This window comes from Plectropomus leopardus, chromosome 21, assembly GCF_008729295.1.
Source record: "Plectropomus leopardus isolate mb chromosome 21, YSFRI_Pleo_2.0, whole genome shotgun sequence".
Lineage (NCBI taxonomy): Eukaryota > Metazoa > Chordata > Actinopteri > Perciformes > Serranidae > Plectropomus > Plectropomus leopardus.
The window spans coordinates 21,156,785-21,178,423 of record NC_056483.1 but is presented as its reverse complement, the minus strand read 5'-3'; the positions used below and the strand labels follow the sequence as shown (position 1 = coordinate 21,178,423).

Genomic DNA, 21,639 nt, shown 5'->3' with positions numbered 1-21,639 from the left:
TGTTGTGAAGTGTCTGCCATGCTCTCATCTGTCTGACAGTAACAGCAGCAGTGTGTTAGGCTGATCCAGGTTACTACACAGCCGCTCATTGGCTGCTCTCACCGAGCACAGCAAAGTGGGTCCCAGAATTTTTCGAGCCGTACCATGTCTGCTTGCGCGGGGTTTCACGGTAAATATTTACTCTAAGATATTGCTTCCTCGAACTTCTGAAACACACTCGGCTTATCGAAACACAAATTTAAGGTTGATTTAACCCTGTGTAATTGTTTTGTCACGCATAAACCCAGAATTTTCATTAGTTAACAACTTGCTCGTATTTGTCTCACCCCCCCGCCGAATGAAGTTGACGGTTTGGCTCAAAATGGCTGGAGAGAAACAGTTATGAGGATCGACGGTTTAACCAGATATATACGAAAAATGAGCCTGTCGTAGCTCCAAGGTGCTTCCTCCACATAACTGGGGATCCAGGTGAGCTATGTTTAAAGTTAATCCAACATTTTGACCCATCCCGCTGCTGTTAGAGGGCGAAAATGAAGCCAAGCTGGGCTCGTTTGCAATGTTATCACGGTAGCATTTCCCTGCAGCAGTGAGGACCTCTGGCTTTGCTCTGTATTTACAGAATGAATAACTGCTGCAAACTCAGATAACAGTCTTCGCCAAGTGTAGATGTGACGTGAAAGTGCACATGCAACAAACAGCGGGCAGATACACATGTGAAAGATGTCAGACGGTGTGTGTTGAGCTAATGCAGAGCAGGCCTGCGGCTAACCCTGCAGCTGTGCATCGCAAAAATACGTCATCAGGCTAGGATTCCCTGCAGTCAGGTCTGTACACACACACACCACCGAGAACTGAGAGATGAGAAACACACACTGCACTGTTATTGTTCTGTGGACAACCTAAATGCTGTCCTTAACCTCTGAGTGTGAGCAGTGCTGCATGTACACCTGTGCATTATATAGTCCTCAGAGGAGGGAGACAGGTTTGCTTTGTGATCATTTAGCCATTATAGTGTAGAAGAGTGAATCGTGGGGACTTTGATAGATCTCAGTTCTAACCAATACTGGGTTAATTTAAAGCATTTGGTTGCTGTGGATGTAATAACAAATGGTAAATGCAGTGAAGAACATGCAGCCCAGTTAGGCTGTGGCAGGAATACACCAGTAACACACATGATAAGCAGAAGATAGTACCTTACAGTAATTATTGTCTGACTCCTGTTGCACTTTGTATGATAAAATTTGCAACTGAATGTATGCGGATGGGCTCAGTTTTTGGGCATATTGATGACATATACTGCAAGATCATATAACTTCAGAGATGTTGCCAGTAGATGTTTAGACTTTGTTGATTTAGTTCTGGCTGTGTAGGCCAATGCAAGAAGTGTTGCAATGCAAACTATCAAATGCTTTGATTTTTTTAAGTTTTAATGTCCCCATTCATGTGTATGTGGCCTCTAAATCAAGAGTTCAGAATATGTGTCCCCTTTCTAAATTCGGACATTTTTGCTGGTCCATGAATGGAGTACAGGTGGTACTCTAAATTACCTCTTTTTTTTCCTTCTCAGCAGTAGTTTGTAAAGTTTGAGTCACAGCGTGGATAATTGATCTAGTCAGAGCTGTTGAGATCAGATAAATAGATGAGAGGAGCAGCTGCTGCAGCAGAGGCAAGTAAATGCAAACTTTTATACACAGGACAATTAATGATTAAGTTTCACCTTTGCTGTGCCTTGCATTCTTTCGCTCCATCTGTGCCCAGAGTATGCTCTGGGCTCAGGTAGTGTGGAAAAATGTAACCAAATGGCATATTGCAGTTGCGCTCCTCATAAACAGTCCAGCCCCCAAAACTCAAATCAGTTTGTGGTGACAGATGTTTTTATCGTGGTGGGCTGTCACAATAAATGAATGTGTGAGAAATCTTGTATGTTCTATGTAGAGATCCATTTAACTATAATTTTACTAGTGATTAATCTACAAATTATTTTCATGATTGTTATTCATTGATTGATATGAATTGATTAGTCTATAAAATGTAAAAAAACAAAAAGCTCATCACATTACCGCCTCTAAATAGGTTGATTTTACCCACGCTAGGCCAAAAACCAATGACTCTGTTTATTTTAATAAATGACTAAGAAAAGATGCAAATCTCACATTAAAGAAGCTGGAACCAGTAAATGTTTGAAATTTTTGCTTGAAAAATGACTGAAACATAAAACTTATCAAAAATTATCAAAATAGTTGGCAATAGGGTTGCAGCAGCACACCAGTTTCAAGGTATACAATGGAAATTGATGGTTGTCATACTGTGTACATTTGCTTATCTACAGTATTGAAAAAGATGTGACTGGATCTTTATTTTAGTAATTTTGAAAAAAAAACCCAAACTTTTTACGCATATTTTCATTTAAAAAAAAAAGATTTCCAGTTGTGATTATGGTAAGAAGGGTCATTGTAACTGATAATAATTTTGTAATAATTTGATACAGTGATTGCACGATATTTTCATGCTGTTGCAACCCTATTGGCAATTTTTTTTTGCTCGATTGACTTGCAGCTCTAGTTCTTGGGCATCTGTAGCTCAGACATGCAGATGCTTTGCTTCTCTGCTTTGGACATAAGATCGGCCTAACTGTATCATTAGTGATGCACCAGTCTGATGTAGCACAGGCACTGTTCCTACTAAAATGACTCGTTATCAGCTAGACTTGACATTACTCATTTACGCTGTTGCTTACTCTGCTGTCGCTGAGTCGCTGTCATGTGAAATTGTAACACTGAAGTTTTGCCAGCCTTAAGTTGATGCATCAGGAGCAGTATTAGTGAAATTAGTGAGTATTAGTGAAATTTCTTTGATGCAGCGATGAAACAGTTGGCTGCAAACAAGCTGTGGTTTGTGACGCATGGTGGAACATTCTTTATGTTTCTATTTTTCTAAAAATATTTGTGGCACTCCTCCACGGTGATGTCAATGGTCAGATGCAGTTTTAGGACAGCCTTTCTGTAGCTGGAAAGATGTGTTTTGTGTTATTCATTTGAAATGTTGCTGACATGTTGCTTAAAATAACCTTGTTGCTTCACTTGAGCTTCACTAGAAATGTTGACGGAAACTGCAAGAGTTCCTTGGTACACTTTTCAAGCCTGCTGTCTGTTCCATTGTAGGAAACGCTCTGAGAGCATGATTTCATAGTTGAATCTGATGCACTGATCTAGTCTAGTCTCGGCTCTGTGACCGCCAGTCTGAGACAATTCATGGTCCCTGAAGCGTTTGACCTAAGATCAGAGTCAGGAGTTGGATTAAACACTTTTAAGATGTTGAAAATGAGAACTATGATCCGCTGTGGTGAAATGAGGATGGATTCTGGTGAAGGATAAAAATTCCTTTCCGGTCAGATCCATCGTATTGGAGCTGGAAATCTCTCTCACTGTGGCGTACAGTTTGTTCCAGAGGGTGTTCTTGCTTTTCCTTTCCAGATACAACAATTTATTATTTTCACTATCTGCAGCAGCCCAGTTTTTGTCACATAAAAGATGCCATAAAGGTCAGCAAACCCCACGTCTTGGGTCTTTATGCCGGGAAAGTTGACTGAAAACAGTTTTCTTTTCAACTATGGTTTCACTTTTACAGTTAACACTAATTCACAACTGGGAGGTTCCCAGTACAAACACATTTTCATTTTTTTCTGAGGAATTTGGGCTTTAGTGGCTTTCTGAAGGGGTCTGGTGTTCATCTAACATGATTCAGTTTTATACGTGTCAGACTCTGACACAGGTCTGAGTCATTGTAAGCAACAATATTAAGACCTAGAGAGAGAAAAATACTTCACAGTTGCAACTTTTTTTTGTAGAAAAACTGCTGTCTCAGCAGTATTTTTAGTGCTCATGATAGAAAGCAGGTCAGTCCACACAAATCAGCAAACACTTTTTCGCATTTGGTACAACTTTCACACTCATAACAGAAACCCCCGCAGCACAGAAAACACCTACTCCATACTGGTGCTTGATTGTCATAGTTAACTGATACCATTTAGTTTCCCTCCATCACACGCTCCAGTTTGATGGTGGCTGTGGTGTTGGTGGGAAATTCTGTGCTCTGTTTGCCGCGATTGGTTGGCTCACAAAGACATGTTCAGATTACTCTGTTCTGTGTGTTCAGATTTGATATCTGTCACTCAGATTGCTGCCTCCACATCCAGTAAAAAGAATGTGAATTTGTTTGTAGTGCTCACAGCATTACGTTTTTTTAAACAGCAAGAAGTTTCAAGAAACACATGCCACGGTGCCTGTACCACCATGTGAGACTGGACTTGTGGGAGCTTGAAGAAAGAAGCTGAATTGGCAGCTGTTTTGATTGATACTGTATTTATAAGCACTTTTTGGCTTCCTTTCTTGGTTTACATTCTTGTAAATTGAATATTTGGAGCATTTGGACTGTTGGTTGGACAAATTAAGAAACTTGAAGATGTCAGCTTTTGCTTTGGAATATCGTGATTGGATTTTTTTATTATTTTCTTTTACTATTTTCCATTTTACAGTTCAAATGATTAACTGATTAATCTAGAAAATAACCAATAAATTTCTCAGTTATAAAAAAGGAAATGAAAACAACATGTCAGCATGGGAGGAACTTTTACTTTGTAACACCTCAGGGAACTAGTTTTATTAATTCATTTTTCAACTACTATTAATCAGTATCAGCCCTTAAAAACCAATATCAGTCAACCCCTATTGGAAACAGTGTCACTATTATTTAAATTTTGACACTGGGCTAACCCTAATCTGGCCAAATAAACCAACCATAACTGGCAAAATATGTTTTTTACTTAATTCGGCAAACTGACCCTTTAATGCTCTCAGCTCTATAAAATACCCCACTCTACTCTACACTCTGTCTGCTTTCTGTTTGCCTTCAGAATCAGGAAGTCTTGTCATGTTATATAAGTGCAGGTCACTCCAGTTAAGCAGAATAGCATACACAGGGCATCCAGTTCATCTGAGGTATTTGTCTCGAGTATGTGACCCAGCCAGTTTTTAAGCTAATCATATGCACATTAGTCTGCCTTCATTCTGGCTCCAGTTCATCTGATAAATTACCTTACAGTTACATTGTTTTGTTTTGTTTTCAGATCAGCTTACTGCTCACTCAGAAAATTGGTCTATGCCTCTTTTTTTTTTTTTTTTTTATTTTAAGATTTTTTTTGCAGACTCAGAGCAGCTCTCTGCCTTATAGATGAGTCAGTGTGAGGAACACCCTCCCTTCCCACACACATACACACACACACACACACACACACACACACACACACACAGCGCAGAGTTTGACTGTGCAGGGCCTCCTTTATCTCGCAGTACACTGTGGGAAAATGTCTCACACTTTAAGGTTCACTGCATACAATGAGTATGAAAGAAGAATTACACTGCCTGATATTTATCACCAGAATATGAGTAAGGGGTTGGCACGTCAGCCTGGCATCCAGTGTAAACACATGCCATGTGACCGGCCAGAGCGTTTACTTTGGCCGGCGTGCTGTTCCAGTGTGGTTTCACATGTGGCTAGATGAGGAGGGTGGAAGCAGGCAGAGGAAACTTAGATGCTTGTCTAACATTTCCGCTCAATCATAACCAAGATCATGTTACCATAACACACACAAGATTCTTTTACTCAGGCGCCACTCATTGCAGGCTTTGAAGTAACAGTCTAAGTAGTAAGGTAATAACAAAAGTTTACAAAAGTTGTAAATATCCACAAAAGTTGTAAATATCCACAGATCTTGTTGACATTTTGCACTCGAGGGTATGATAATATAGCCAAAAATTCAGCCATTCTGCATGGAGTGGCTTGCAGTGTTTCCCATCTAATTCTAATGTATATGTAGCAGGAGTTTCATTTTTTTTGCAGGTATGTAAATGCAGCGCAAGCGGAATTTGCATGAATTCTTAATTTCCTCAGCAGCAGTTTAAGAAATTTGAGGAGTTTGAGTTGATCCAGGCAGAGCTGATAAGATCAATGGTTGAGAGCTGCACATATTACAGTACAAGTGACAGCAAATTTCTAGACCCAGTACAATAAACGGTAAGTTTCACTTCGACTGTGCCTGGTGTTCTGCTGCTCCCTCTGTGCCCAGAGCGGACACTGCATCCATGAGTCTAGCAAAGTGAATAATTGAATGGTATATATATTTAAATGAATGAATGGTAGAGATCCAAAAAATACAAAATCAGTACATGGCGGCAGATTTTTCAACCCTGGAAAAACCTGGACACGGCTTGTGGGAAAAATGTGGGAGGAAAACAATTAAAACCTTGAGAAGTTACCCATGAATTAGCAAGAAATTATTGAACAAGTACAAAAAAAACCCCTGAAAATTATAACTCCCCAAAAAAGAAGGGAAATTACCTTAAAATAGTGCTTAAAAATGTAATGATTCTGTGGAACAATTATGATAATTTGAAATTTGTGGGACAATTTTTTTCCAAGATTCTCATTGCCCTTTTTTTTACTAAGTGTGTGAATGCAGCACCAGAAAAGTGATGTTGATCCTGGTTTCAAAGGGTTAGTCATGTTGGGCCGCCACAAATAAATAATGTGTGGGAAACCCTGGGACACACATTGTGTTTTTTGGAGTTAAATTTTGCTTTAAGGCTTGGCCTACTTTTTTAATTATGGCATCTCTACATTATGGATGTAATACATACACTGCAAGACTGCATTAAAATGCAGCTCTCCCCGAAAAACCGTAATACTCATGCTAATTCATTGATGCATTCAAAGACAGAATCCTCTTGTGCAAGTTTTGGAAGAAAACCTGAAGTCCTGATACAAAATTAGAAAGAACATCAGCCTATTTAGCCTAATTGATTAAAACGTTGAAGTCATCTTTTAATTTAAAAATATATTTTTTTTTTACTTATACCTGAATTCTAAGCAGCTGATTTGTATCCCGTCTGTTAAGTGCTGCCCAAAGATGTCATGAGTGGAGAGTTGAAGAACAAGGAAAGTGCATCTCCTGTCTGAATAATGAATGGAGACCATATTGTGGATGGAAAAGGGAGGATGTGGTTCAGTAATAGTCTGGTGAACATTTCTCTCTCTGCTAAATTGTTGGTCTTGCTAGACTCTTGTTTCCAAGAAAAGTTAATGAAAATTACATGTGAAGCCTAATGACTGACTTTTACAGGATTTGTAGGCTGCAGGCAGCTCAGCCATATTATTATATTAGGCTGCTCCTTTGAGCATTAGCATAGTTCCTGGCTATGTTCCACTTCTAGCAAACCATTTTGTTCGCTGTGTGCGTGGTCAAAATTCATCGTTGTGTGGCAACATCATAAGATGTTGATGAGAAGAGACTGTGGCATCGGACCTGTACGGTCATTTCAGATCTGTCATTTCACTTAGTGTAATGATGCTTTTATGATACATCATAAGTTTCCTCTAAAATAAAAGTAAAGTCAGACAGGTTTTAAAATGGAGACAGTTAAGGCCGGCTTTTATAAATTTGGGTAGAGAAAGGGGCTTTTTAGCTGTTAACCCCAAACTGTTGGAGTGGCCAACAGCAACAGATAAGACTGTGGTTGTGCAGACCAGTTTCAGGGAAGTCAAAGTGTGGAGCAGGCTGTTCCTGTAAAACATTTGTGCTCAGTGAATAAAGGCTTAAAAAAGGGAAGTTGCGTTCTGCCACCATCATGAAAAAGTGGCTAAACTCTGCTATGAGTTATTGCAATCAGGGTTTTTTTCCCCATTGTCTATTTTTGTTTGGGTAATTTTAGATGTATATTCAGCAGTGGTTGTTGTTTTTGGCAGGTTTTTTTCTAAAGAGTAATGTACAAAAAACAAAAGCTTATTTCAGTTCTTTAAAATAATGTTTAGTAAGTTTTTCCAATTAATTATATAATCAGTAACCAAAAAATGGTTTTCCTTCAGTTTACTCCTCTTAGAGTTGAAACAGTTAATAAACTGATAATTAAACAACCACAATTTTGACAAATGATAAATCTCTGAAAGTCATTCAGATCATCAGCTGGAGACCCCTCAGTTGTTGGGTATTCTTCAAGTCAAGCAGTTGTTTTTTATTTAGTTTTTTGTGCCAGTTAGTGTGCAGTTTACTTTTGGTGATGTTTCAGCTCCCATTTTTTGTTTTGTTTTCTTTTTTTGGGGGGTGTTTTTGCCTTTAATTGATAGGTCAGCACAGCCACTGCGGCAAGGACACAGCCTCTATACATGGGGCGCCCGCTCTACCCACTAAGCCACCAGGTGCCCCCAGGCCCCAGTTTTTGCTGCAGTGAGTGCTCCTCGCTTTCACACTGCTCTTGGGTAAAGGTAGCTGCGGACACAGACCCAGAGTAAGTCTGAGTGAGGCAGAGGAAGCTGCCTGAAGGTAGAGAAGCTTTGCCTCGTCAGACTCTGAGATAATGTTAACTTCTGGCTTGTGCTTAGAAGTGGTGAATTTACAGTTCACAGCAACTTCATACAATACCTGCCCAGTAGGGGTGTCAACGTTTACAATTTTTTCTACACGTATAAACGGGACTTCTAACTGACGTGTACCCGGTCACACGATTTATGATCTTTTTCTATCACAGTTGCGCTATATAACCACTAGATGGTTCTGTCTCCATTCAAATACCTCCTAATCTCATTAAATCAAAGCCATTCCAGTAGTTAGTTATCGCACAGAAACGTTTATTCAGCGAACAGAACTTAAAAAGTAGGCAGTCCATTTCACCATTTAAGGCTTAGACCTACTGACAGAAAGTAAAATGGGTTGAAAATAAAATCATCAATTTTGACAGACAAGAAAATGTACAAGTGAAAGCTGGAAAAGGTTTAACCTTCTTTTTTAATCATTGTTTTAACTATTGCTCACTTTTGTACAATATATTTTTTTAAGCTCCGCTTGTTCATCGCTTGTTGCTTGTTGTCCATGCGGCCCCGAGTCAACTTGAAGTGACGCGACACTGGCTGTGGCTGCGTTTTTTTTTTAATACTATTGGTGAGAAATGAACGAGGAGGAGGAGAGGAAAAAATGACGTGTAAACGGTTATTGATTTTTCTGAACGGTTATGATTTGTTATCCGTGTACCCGTTTACACGTGTAGATGTTGACATCCCTACTGCCCAGGCTCTTGATGATATCTAGTGTTGGCAAAAATTCTTGTTGCACTTTTCTGATCTGTCATCAGTGTAGTTAGCACACATTAGCTCAGAGGGCGTACTTCGCTTGTTTATTATGGTATGTGAACATCACTGTCACCCTGAATGTCCTGGTGAACCCTGTTCACACTCTCAGATTTGATATGAGTCCCTGCTTCCTCAGCAGCACTATGTGGAGTGTGAAGCGTAGTTGATAAGTTGATCTGATCAGAGTTGATCAGATCAGATTGATGGAAGAGAGAAGCAGCTGCTGCAGAGGCGAGTGAAAACACCTTTTTAGAACCAGAGCAATGAACTGTTAAGTTCAGCTTTCAATGCGCCTACTGTTCTGCTGCTCCATCTGTGCCCAGAGTACGTTCTGCAGCCAAAGATTGTCGTGCAATGAATAACCAAATGGTTTATATATTCCTATAGCGCTCCTAAAGAACACTCCAGCTCCAAAAATAGAAAATTAACACGTGGCGCTTACATTTTGATGTTGTGGTGGGCTGCCTAACTTTTAAGCCGTTAGAATGTTTGCCTCTGAAATGTGAAAATTTGCTGCTTTTCTTTAATTTCTTTGATTCCAACCAACTGAATACCCCTCCCTTTTCACGCTTGTAGTAGAACTAGAATGCCCTTCTGGCCTCCTTTCATTTTGCAGAAGTGGCCTTCAAAGCAAGCTGAGTATCCTTGCCCTAAAGCCCACACACTGCTCTTTTAAATGATAGCAAAGTGAACATCTTTGAGTTTTGGAGTAAATAATCAGAACTTATTATTTTCTTTTTTACAAAGACGACAGCTATCCTCAGTACCTTTAGATCAGGTAGTGAAGCTGGACCCAACTTCAGGTCCTTGTCATGACAGTAATGATGTTGTTTCATGGTGCATATTAACACATTTCCAATTAAATTAGCACAAACATGTTGGCACGCGGTTGGCCTGGAGCTCGGTGGACCCCTGGAGTTCTGGAAGCAGTCCAGTCCTCTATGAGTGCTCTGTGTAAAACTCAGCTGTGGTGGAATGGATGGGTTGACTGGATGCTATACACTATCTCTGAATTGGGTCTTGATTTTAGGACTGTCTGGAAAACAACATGGCAAGAAGCAAAATAAAAAAAATATACATTAAAAAAAAAAAAAAGTAGGCTTTAGTTATAAGAAAAGTGATTCTCCGTCAGCCTATGGAGCGGCAGGGCAGGTTTATTTCTGGTGAAATGTTTTGGACTATATGAAGAGGTATACATTTATTTATGTCTGCCAGCCCTAAAATTCTCAATTAGTCTCAGACATTAGGGAAAATCTAAGTCATTTTGGGCCTACGCGTGTTTATTCTGTCTCAGACAGGCTTGTGAATTTGAAACCAGAGCCCACGCCTCGTCATTCCTCTGCGGTCCCTCCTACCCGAGCGGTGGGCGCAGCACGTGCATGAAAAGCAGCAGAGAGGCGTTCACTTTCATCCCCTGTCATTTGGCCGCGTCCCAAATATACCGTCCAACTGCTGCTCATTTCTTTGCCTGTCCCACCCACCGTCTCCTCAGCCTCTCATCCCCCCCCCTGCGTATCTTTCTTGCAAACACATTTGTGTCTCCCTCTCTCCCATCTCCATCTCCATCCCCACAGCTATGATTTTGGCGTCAGGGTTGGCTCCCACTCCCTCCCAGCCCTGGATCATGTTACCCTGCCATTACTCAGTCGTTCCCCCTGCGAGGGTGCTCCGTGTCAGGCGTAGTGGAGCCTGCCTGCCTGCTCCACCGCCTGCCTCTCCGGACCTGCGGACGAGCTCGGTTCAACCACAGACGCCCCTGGTCAGTGGAGGCGCTCCAGCTGTGGCACAGACTCCCTGGAAAATGATGCAGCGGTGGGGAGCGGGGTTAGCTGCAGTTTTAGAGCTGTGTTTTCAATTTCATGTGGGGCGAAGGAAACTCCACTTGCTTCCATCTGACTGCAGGACAAATGGGTTACATCAGAAATCTTTGTTGTTGTTGTTTCTACCCGTACACCCACAAACATGAGTGTTTCCTGGCAGAGCTGCACAACAAGCCCCAGCCCTAGCATGCGTCACAAGTCGGCTGGTGATTTGTGGACCTCTCCGTTTACAGTTATGTAATGTCGGTTCCCTTGACGAGTAAAACCTCTTGTTAAACCCCACGCCGCCCTATTCCAATAAAAGTGAGTGATGCAGGCGTTGGGCCTTGCTTAGGCTGCTCTGTCTTCCCCAAGTCCATGTCATGGGACTGGATGGGATCTGCACAGGTGGCTCAGCCAAAACATGACACTGCAGAAATTCCACCGACTTGGCTTTATCGCTTGATTAATGCACGCTGAGTTAAACTCTTAAATCTGCCGAGGAGTAGCGGGATCCTATAGGTGTAATTTACGAGAGTCAGCGAGGGAAGGTGTGTACCTGTGTCTCAGCCCGTGCCCTTTCATAGGGTGTCAACTTTTATAGAAGCTACAGCATCCTCCTCCTATTAAGTCTGTTGTGCACTCTAGTGGAGCCATAACTCCCCTTTCTGCTCTCGCCAAGCTTTCAGCTCCTCCGTAATTTATTTAGGTCTGACATATGGCTGTCCCGCGCGATGCAAGGTAACATATCGCAGCGCAGGAAGGCCCGCTCAGGCTAGGCTAATCCTTTCTAATTGAAAGGGAGGCTGCGTTTTGGGCCAGTGGCTTGTATGTCGCTCATCTCACTGCTTGTTTTACAGTAATGAGACATCTGGGGCTGGAGAGCAGAGCTGTTTGGAGAGGGAGAAACGGCTCCGGAGCCCGAGGGCCTGCAGGGCTGTCACAGACAGAACAACAGAGCCGACTGCGTGTTTACTTCTGTCTCTGTGTGGGCATTTTATTCTCCCTGTGCACTGTCTCGGCAGTCTCATTCGCCAAGATAATGTTAGGTCAGATTTATATCATCAGAAAGGATAATACATTTGGGATATTTAGGTCAAGGGTAAGGCTATTTAGGGGACATCTCTTTGCCCAAAAGAGTCTGCTATTATTAGGCCCACATTCCTGCTGTCTCTAGTATTAGTCTGTAGGTTTTTTGGGGTTTAAATTTGTTGCTGTCACTGCAAGTATAGTTGCAAAATTGAAATTGTGGCAGTCAACTCTCAATTGTGTGGAGAATATCAATGGTCTTAAGCAGTAAATGTGACACTTTTGTGACGCACATTTCTGCATCTTCATAATCAGAAACAAGGAGTTTGGGGACGTTATGCGTGGGAATGCTATTATTGGCACAGCAAACTACGGTGATTATTCAAATTTGCTTGAAAAAGGCGGTGATTAGACAAAATTGCAAGGTCGTGCAGAATTCATGCGGATCATTTGAGTTAGCGTTAATTATGTTGTGATCGCAACAGTCCAGTGCTGTGCAGAGGCCGGTATGGGTGTCAGAGGTCAGCCAACCTGTTACAGTTTCACAGCACAATCTTATGGCAGCTGTATTTGTGAGCAAAATACAATAAAATTATATTCTTTTGCCCTTAGTGCAACAGTTTCAATGGATTTGTCACGGTTTGGGTGTATCGACTGATGGTTGTTTCTCACAGGCACGCTGTCTGCGATGCCTAAAACAGCCTTGATAATCTGTAGACCATGTTGTGACTGGCTTTACTGAGAACTTTTCTAACAAGGTACACATACAAGTCAGCTGATTGTCTCATAGGGTTTTTTCCACATATAGTCCTCTTTAAAAGAACCAAACTCAGTGGACCAAAGAGTGGACTAACTGAAAAGGGACTCAGTTCTTTTTGTGTTCACATTGTCAGGTCATCTGAAAGTGGATTCACTTCTCTCTCTAGTCCACATCGGCTCTTATGGGTTCTCAGCCCCCTTTCTGTTTGCACTACAGCCTCTGTCAAAAGGTGTAAAAAAACTTAAATGATAGATTAGATAGATAGATAGATAGATAGGCAGACAGACAGATAAACATCAAGAAGGCCTTATGAACCCACATGAAGCTTGGTGACCCTAATAGCGGTCGGGACACCAATGTTGGGAACAAGTGGAGTAAAGTGTGCAGTGACAGCGGATATATATGTATAATTACACTGAGGGAGAGGGAGAGAAAGAGAGGTGGTAAATCACATGTCATAAAATACTTTTGACAGTTTTTTTCACTGCAGTGCGCTTATGAAGCCTCTCACTTTCATACTGAAAACTGGAGGAAAACCCTCACCTTTCTGTGAGATGTAGACTATTGCGGTTTGATGTGTTCTTCATTAAATCTGGACGCGCAGTATGTACCACGGATCAAACTTCCTCCTTGTTCTCCTCCTTGTTAGCGGTACCAGCTGACATGGTTTCATCTGTGTGGTTTCTTTTTTGAGCATCCTAGCGGTAGCATGTGATTTGGGCTAAAATATGAAAGCAAAGATCAAAACAAAGCGGGAGCACTTTGCACAAATAAAGCAGATGGCACCGCAGAACCAAACTCAAACCACCTTCCAAGGTGGGCAAATAGGCTTGATTTATTATTTAGAAAATTCATTATTAAATTATTAAAAGGAAGTTTTAAAAAAAATAAGGAGGTATCCTGTAAAAAGTACTTAAAAATTACAATTCTGTCAAATAATTTTAAATATGTAATTTTGATATTAATAAATGCAGTTTTACTGTAGCTTTCTTTTTTTTCCCCTGGGCCTTTTTTCCACGCTTTTTAAAAAATAATTTCAAAAATCGACTACTTTCTTGGAATTTGTGGAACATTTTACACCAAGTTGCTCATAGTCTTATTCCCCATGTTTTGTTTTTTTTTAAAGAATTTTTTACCAATTTGCTCAGGTTTAAAAGGTTTAAATACTTCTGAAAGCAGCACAAGAAAAGTGATGTCGCTCCAGTTTTCAGATAGTTAAAACGTGCATCTTAAGCATCGACATTTCTATTAAAATGAACACCTCTGTGTGAACACCACACGTGTGAGCCACAGCAGTTCAGCAAGGTAGCCATCAAGCGCAGAGAGAAAATTCTACTTTTGTGGAAGCAAAACTATATACCCCTGGGTGGAAAACAATGACTGTGGTGTGTTTTGTATAGTTTTGTATATCAACATTACATATTAATAGCTAAAGCTAAACAACCAAATCCAAAGGGATCTATACTGTCGTACATATGTATAATAAATCACCAAAGTTATGGAAAAAAGGTATTTTCATTTTTTGGCTGCCGGATCTGTGAAACTACACAAGGGGCCAGTAAAACTTTGATCTACAGGCTCTGGGGGCCACTGGGGGGAGAAAATGTTATGTTGGACAGTGATGTCGCCCAGTAATACTTCGGCACATATATATGTAGTGTTGGCTGTCTGAATTTGAGCTCTGATCGGGCCCAAAAAAATCAGGTTGGAGCCCGATCCATGGCAGCAATTTTGGCCCGAGCCTGATTAAAAACCTGAATTTGTAGTGTCAAAATAGGCCTATAGTATATGACATTTTCTCTATTTTAAAATGCCTATTTTTTGAATATTAAAACATGTATTACAAGCTCAGGGCTGGCATGTTTCTCGCACCACTTCTCCTTCTCTTCCCTCTGTTTGTCTGTCATCTCGTGCATGACAGGTTCGGCAAAGCTGACTACGCCTCTCGGTGCGTCTCCTACGCATGGCAATGGCCATGCAGCGCGTAGATGTTGATCGCCACTCTCCACTGCATGTTATTTACGTTTCCTCCACTGTTGGGGTGGCAGGAGCAGAAAGTGCCGACCAATTCGCAATTCAATTTATCTCTCGTTTTCCATCCCGCTCTCACCTGAGCTTTTTCTCTCTCCCCCAGTCTCACCCTCTTTCTCCCTCTTTCCCTCTTGATTCAGTCCATTAAAACTCCTGCCACAGTGCCATTTAAGCACAAGAAAGTTCCTAACAGTTTCATTAAAAAAAATTGTAAAAAAAAAAAAAAACCTTTAATTTGGCCAGAGCCCGACCCGATTCAGGCCAGAGGGAACAGTTTGAAATACAGCCCGGCCCGGCCCGGCCCGGCTCGAACCTGGCAGGTCGGGTTGGGCACAGTTGGATTCAAGCAGAGAATCAAAGCTCTAGTCTGGAAGGCAGGATGACCCCACTAATCACAAGGCTGTTATGTTCCCCCTTAAATGTGCCAGCACCAGTCCTTCAACACTTCTTCTTTCTTGCACAGCTCCACAGTTTGGACAATACTGCAGCACCATTTATTTTTAATTTACAACCGTGTCCTGACACAATTTTTTAGTACTCCATATAGATAAAGTCTTACCTCTGGCTGTCCATGCTGAACACGGAGCTTGAGTGGCAGAAACACTTTGGGCAGTGGCACTAACTATATGGTGTGTTTTCTCAGCTTTTAGCCGGTACTTCCACCTTATTTATATGCCCAAAGCTACAAGCAGCCATTCTGGCCTTGTATTGCCATTTTCACACAGTACCGGTGACCTGGCAGTGCATTAAGGCAGGTCTGCAGCTACACTCCAGATCCAGTTGGACACGCTAAGCCCTCTACAGCTCACCAGAGACCTCTAAATTACTGCTTTTCACGAGCAGAAAAGCACCTCACATGTTTGAGGAGAGATTTCTCTGTGTTTGCTGTGATGTTTTTTTTCCTGCCTCAACTACAGTACACTCACACAGAGAGAAACAACTTGTACATCTGATATCTTTGCTCGTGCGAATAGAATCTACTCAAATATACTCACGTGTTCGTGCCACACCAGTATTACTTCATTTTTTATCCTACTCAGGAAAATATACGCTCACACTCCGAAAGGTATGAATCTGACTAACCTTGGCAAAGATACTTGAGAGGCTTAAGGTTAATACTAAACTGCTGTAATCCATTATTTGGTTGGTTTGAGAGCAGAGATAGCAATGGTTCAGCATGTACCTGTCAGTACTAAATGATTGCTTATTTCCTGCCTGAGGAGGGGGGTGGTGTGTAGTAATAGCAAGCAGCTGCCTCAGCTGGACCTTACCTTTCCTTTCTGTCAGCCTGCTGTTCTCTGGAGCTAGCTGCATGCCAAAACACCTACTTGTGCTCCGGCTCTGCACTGCCCGTTCGAAAAAGCTGTAGGTGGTGTGTAATCAGGAGAGTGCAAGAAAAAGCTCCATCCACCTTGATGAGTGATAACTTCCTGTGAGGTGGCGTTGGAGTAAGCATTACAGGCAGATGAAAAGCATTGAGTACGTTTACATGCACAGAATAGTCCAGTTTTTGCCCTTATTCCAAAAAAGATAATATTCCTACTTAGGTGCTTACACGTGTAATAAAAACGAATATTCCACTCACACTTCTGTTTACATGCAGCTCTGCATATTCCGATTAACGTGCCCTAACATGTTGTTTATCAAGTCAAAATGTGGAAAAGTAGAACAGTTAGAGCAGCTTGTCATTTCAGTTTTCTACTGGTGGCAGATAGGGCTGGGTGATAAAATGATCTCAATACAGGATCGCGATAAAAAGTGTGTCGATGACGATGATAAGCTATGGTGATTGTTACTCGATATGGATAGACCTAGATAGATTCAAACAGCTTGCCCGCCGTCCTGTGTCATATAGCAGAAGTTGTTAGACATCTGTCAGTTAGCAGCAGGGCGGATACACAGTACACGCCCATTTTTCACTACAGGTTTAGTTTGTGCTGACGTGAATGTGCCGAGGTTAGGAGAAATTCAAAACAGCGTATAATAGGCCCAGCGGGCTGCCATGCCTGACCTGACCCCCTGCTGGGCCAAGCATTGTTTCTTTTGCTCTTTTCTTTTTTTTTAAACTCTTGTTGTGCAATAATACAACATTTCCACGTCCAAAAACAAACAAACAAGACAGTCTGAGGTCCCAGGGTGACAGGAGAAGAGGACTACTAATGTGCTGACTTTATTGCTATTAAGCGGCTTTTCGGACCCTCTCAGCGGCGTTATTTTAAATAAAAACGCAACAGGAGAAACACTTAGCGGCTTATTTAGAAACATCAGGGAACACTGAGGAAATGTAGGCTATTGTCATTTATTCCCATGCTTGCTGCTCTCAGTAACCGCAGAACACCACCGACAGCTGTCGCCAGGCCAGCGTCGTGCCAAAAAGTGATTGTCTGCCAGAAACCGATTGCCATCTGCTGGAGTGCGCACAGCCTGTTAAAGCTGTATGGCCCAGTATTCACGTCTTCAGCTGCTCTCACATGGATAAAACAGTTGTAGCATGTAAATACACATAACTTTATTTCCGCGGTAAGAGCATAGGTATGTCTTTGTGAAACTTAAATGTTTCTTGATACCCAATTTTCACGTGTTTGTGATTTATAGTTTGATGAGGCATGACATTTACGCGATTATAGACAATATTGTCGTTCCTGTTGTTTGTATGTGTATCTTTGGAATGTAGTCTATCATGCTTTACGGATGGATAATGTAAAAACGAAGGTATTATCTGCTATTATCCCTATGAGCCTGCATTATATTACCTGCTCTGTGCCGAGATTAGAACCAATCCAGTACTTTTTACCTCTTTTTACCTGTTAAAATACCTTTCAAGAGCCAATGCAACACATAAAAACCTGCCATAAAGTGATTGCAGCTCCTATCTTGTCACTAAACTTGTCACTTCTGTGCCATTGCCTGCATATCTGCAGCTCTGTATCAAAGAATAGCGTGAAAGTAAAATGTTCACTCTGCAGCAAAATCTGGGGACCAAAATGTCCCCAGAGGTACACTACACAAAAAAACAAAAACTAACTAAACTAACTAAGTAACTAAACAAACATAAAAAAACAACACCAACTGCTCGACTTGCAGCAATCTCAGTCGACTGTGGGGTCTCCGACTGATTATTTGAATCGACTTTCAAGGGGCAGTCTATGTTGGACTCTCTTTCCTTACCTCGCCTTCTCGAAAAGGTTGGTGCTGCCATATTTGTGCGTACTCGAAAACCTGCATATATCTAAGTCTTTCATAAAGTTTAAAATCAGGTGTGTTTCTTCTTTTGACCAGAAATGTGGAATTTTCTGTTGCATGTGTTTCTACCCCAGCCTTGCAAATTGTTGGCGAGTTTGTGTAGAACGTATCCATGACAACGTACAGAGCTGACTGTAAACAGATAAGAGCCGGTGCGTCACAATCTGTGGTAAAAACCCAAATAATAGCAGCATATCTTAGATGTCAAAATTGGAAAATGCTTAATTCAGAAAATGGCCTGATTTGGAATATTTAAACTACGGCTGTACCCGACTCCAAATTTTGCCAGCTGAACTTATATTTGGCTGTTTAATACAAATATTCCACGATTCGTTTTGTTTTTTCATACATAGTTTTAAAGTTAAACGGGCTCCGCGGGATGTTTAATGTGACAACAGCATTCATGTAATGTAGTAAATGAGCTAATGTCGCTAAAGACAGGTTGTGTATGTGTGTGTGTGCTGCTGCCTGCATGTCAGCAGCTCCAAAGAGTGTTAAGAAAGTCAGGGTTACAAAGTGGTTACTCTGCCGCAAAATCAACATCAAATTCAGAATATTGTCATATTTGAAATAATAGGGGAATATTTGTGTGCATGTAACTGTAGTCATCGTTTGTCCGGCGAGTTCATTCAATGCCCCTGCTTATGACAACCCTCTCTGCGGCGTTCCTTTGTGATTAGCTAAATGCTCCATCGATCCGCCAAGTTGAGGCACCCCAAGCGAGGGAGCCGTATTTATCACACAGCGAGAAGAGCATGCAGGATGTTGCCCGGCTGTCCCTCTTTCATTGGAAAACGATAAACATAAATCTGTGAAATGCGTCTGTGTGATATAAGTTTTCGGTGGACTAGGGAGGGAAAGGGGGGAGGGAAAAGGCCCGATCTGCTCGGCTCTCCTCAGGCAGTGGAATTAGAGAGCTCTACGGGGTTTGCTGACATTTGAGGTGGGTGGGGGGGGCACCTTCAGCAAAGGCAGACTTGCAAATCAGTCTCACAAGTGCAGGATTGTGGCTCTGAAATGGGAGTGGGATGTGAGGGTTTCTGAGGAGCCCCCCTCAGCAATGCAGAGGGACTGTGTATAGGGCAAGGCTTCTCCCTGTGAATCACAGCTAATTAACGAAGTAATTAAGATCAGAATCTCTGCTCGGAGAAGGACTCTAAATTGTCTATACATTCAAATAGGCCATCAAAAGGAAATCCCTTCCATTCATGAAAGGGGTAAATTAAAGCGTTCAGACCCTTTCCTCTCTATTATCCTCGCCGTGTGTCACACAAGGGACATCTGTTGAAAAGAGCAAGCCAGTGTTACGGTGAGTTAAGGCCCTCTCTGCGCCATCAGAAGCACTGTTCATAATGCATTCGCTATACATATTTCAGCTTGAGTGAATTTATTTCAATAAATAATGTCACTCCAAGGACACGCTTCGATCTTTCGGCGGCGGCCGCGCTGACTGTAAGCCACACCATATTGTTATTGCATTCCTCTTGTGGCAAATGATAGATTAACAAACAGTTTATAAACAGGGCACTGAGCATGTCCACAGTTTTATCATCACGGCACACTGAAAGAACAAGCTCTCTTTATGATGGATGTATTTTCCAGGTTTACTCTGCTGCCACAAGCTGCAGGGATATCTATGGGTATGGCCATAATGTTAGGGCTTACAGGGAATTCCATATAGTGGGTGCACAGTGGATGGGATTTATAGCTGGGATTAAGTCCAGTGGGCTTTTTCTGGTAGGTAGTATTTAGATGGTGCTGTCGTCTACTTTGTTGGCTTTTTAATGCTGCATCTTTTCCCTGAACTGCTTCTTGAATAGAATGTTTCATGAAACTTGGAAAGTGCTGTAGCGCTCTCTCATGTCATGTCAGTGTCTCAGTCAGTAGTTGATTTCCACAAAGTAGACACAAAGCCACTTTAACCCTTTGAAATCTGGGCAAACTGGCTTGATTTCTTTCAAAAGCATGGGGGAAAAGGTAATGAGCAACTGAACAAGAAATAGCCCAAAAAATAATATCCATTTTTTTCTGTAACATAAGTTGGAAAATATAATTATGAGAATTACATACATGGTTTTCTTTTTTTTTGGGATACTATCTAATAACCCCCCAGTTAGTTTTCAGATAATGTTTTCATCACCTTTTACTCATTTTTTTGCAATTTGCAGAACATTTCTTGCCAAGTTGGTCATTATCCTCTCTACCGTGTTATCAAAAGAATTAGAATGAATTTTCTCAGGATTCAAACTGTGATGACAGCAAACTGATGTCAATCCAGATGTTAAAGAATTAAATGAGGCACATTTCACCGTTTTTAGCCAGCGGTGTGGCTGTAGGGATGGAGTTGTTGGTTGGTCAGTATCGTAATATCTTAACAATTACTGGATGGTTTGCCATAGTTTTTTGTATAGATATTCATGGTCTTAGCAGGATTAAACAATAGTGATTATATCACAAAATTGTACATGTAGCATTAGACACATACCCCTTTCCCACCAAAATTAGCCTGTGTACACGGGTAAACCTGCTAAATGTAGGCGATAGACTGCATTCTTACTGGTAGGGAACACACCGCTACAGCACATGAATCTGACTTTCTGTTAGCTTTTGTGTGTGCATGTGTGTCGTTTTGTTGGTGTATCCATGTGAGATCATAGACAGGCCGGAGAACAGGTAAACTGTAGTCAGCAGCAGGGACAGAGGTCTTTGAGAACTTTTGAGTGATTTCTTCTCTATATATCTCTCACTCCTTCAAACTCGGTGCAGATGTATTTGGATTGGTGTTTGAGTGCTACTTATGAAGAGATGGACGGTAATGTGTGATGACCCGTTATTGCATCTCGCCGGTTAAGGAGCTGACATTACAGCATTCACCCGGGTGTTGCATTCACATCAATGCTGATTGGAGCAGGAGGTGTTAAATACCCGTGAATCATTTGACCCGGTGTAGATGCAGATCGCATGCATTCTCATTGCATGAAAAAGCCAGATGTTAGCGGGACACAAGCCAGTGTGCTAACTTCAGCCTGTTGTTATAACAGATTGTTTCTGCTTTGCACAACTTGTAAAATCTGATTGTTTTCTCTTTTTTCTGACATTTAGGCAGGCTGCTTTGATTAATTACAAATGTACGATGTGATCGATCGGTCAATCACCTCCTGAGCTGAATCAGACAGACCCTGATTCATCTCATCTCAGTAAATGGCAATTTAAGCAATTGCCTCACTCATTAAAAATGCAGCCATTTTGTGTCATATACTGTCGTTTCAAGTTTTCCCAGAAGCTTAATAAGCTTAATACCATATTTCATAAAACTTTAATTATTTCCTTTGACATTAGAGCAGGCATGCTGTGGGAAACCATACAAAGGACACCACTTAATGCTGAAAAATCAGGCAGGAAATCAGACATGTTTACATGCTCTGTTGGGTGCTGTAAATATGCGTATATATGCACCATATTACATGTTATGATGGCTTGGTTATGCTCACTCTTATTCCCCCAGTGTGGCTATAGACTCCTGTGTTTGTGTGTGCAACTCTCGTTCCCCATGCTGGGTCACAGGACGGCGCAGGAATAGGCCTCTTACAGCAGGACTTA

General features: G+C 41.5%; 1 protein-coding gene across 2 annotated transcripts in view; it reads left to right on the top strand.

Annotated features, from left to right (window-relative positions):
- The first annotated feature begins 343 nt into the window (after nucleotides 1-343).
- Nucleotides 344-21,639, top strand: part of znf438 (zinc finger protein 438) — a 63,370-nt gene continuing 42,074 nt past the window's right edge. The window contains exon 1 of one of the 2 annotated variants that reach the window (XM_042510432.1): nucleotides 344-468. The gene's annotated coding sequence lies outside the window, so the exon portion shown is untranslated. Of the gene's footprint in view, nucleotides 469-744; nucleotides 825-21,639 lie in introns of those variants that run through there. The other variant, XM_042510433.1, reaches the window with a different exon arrangement.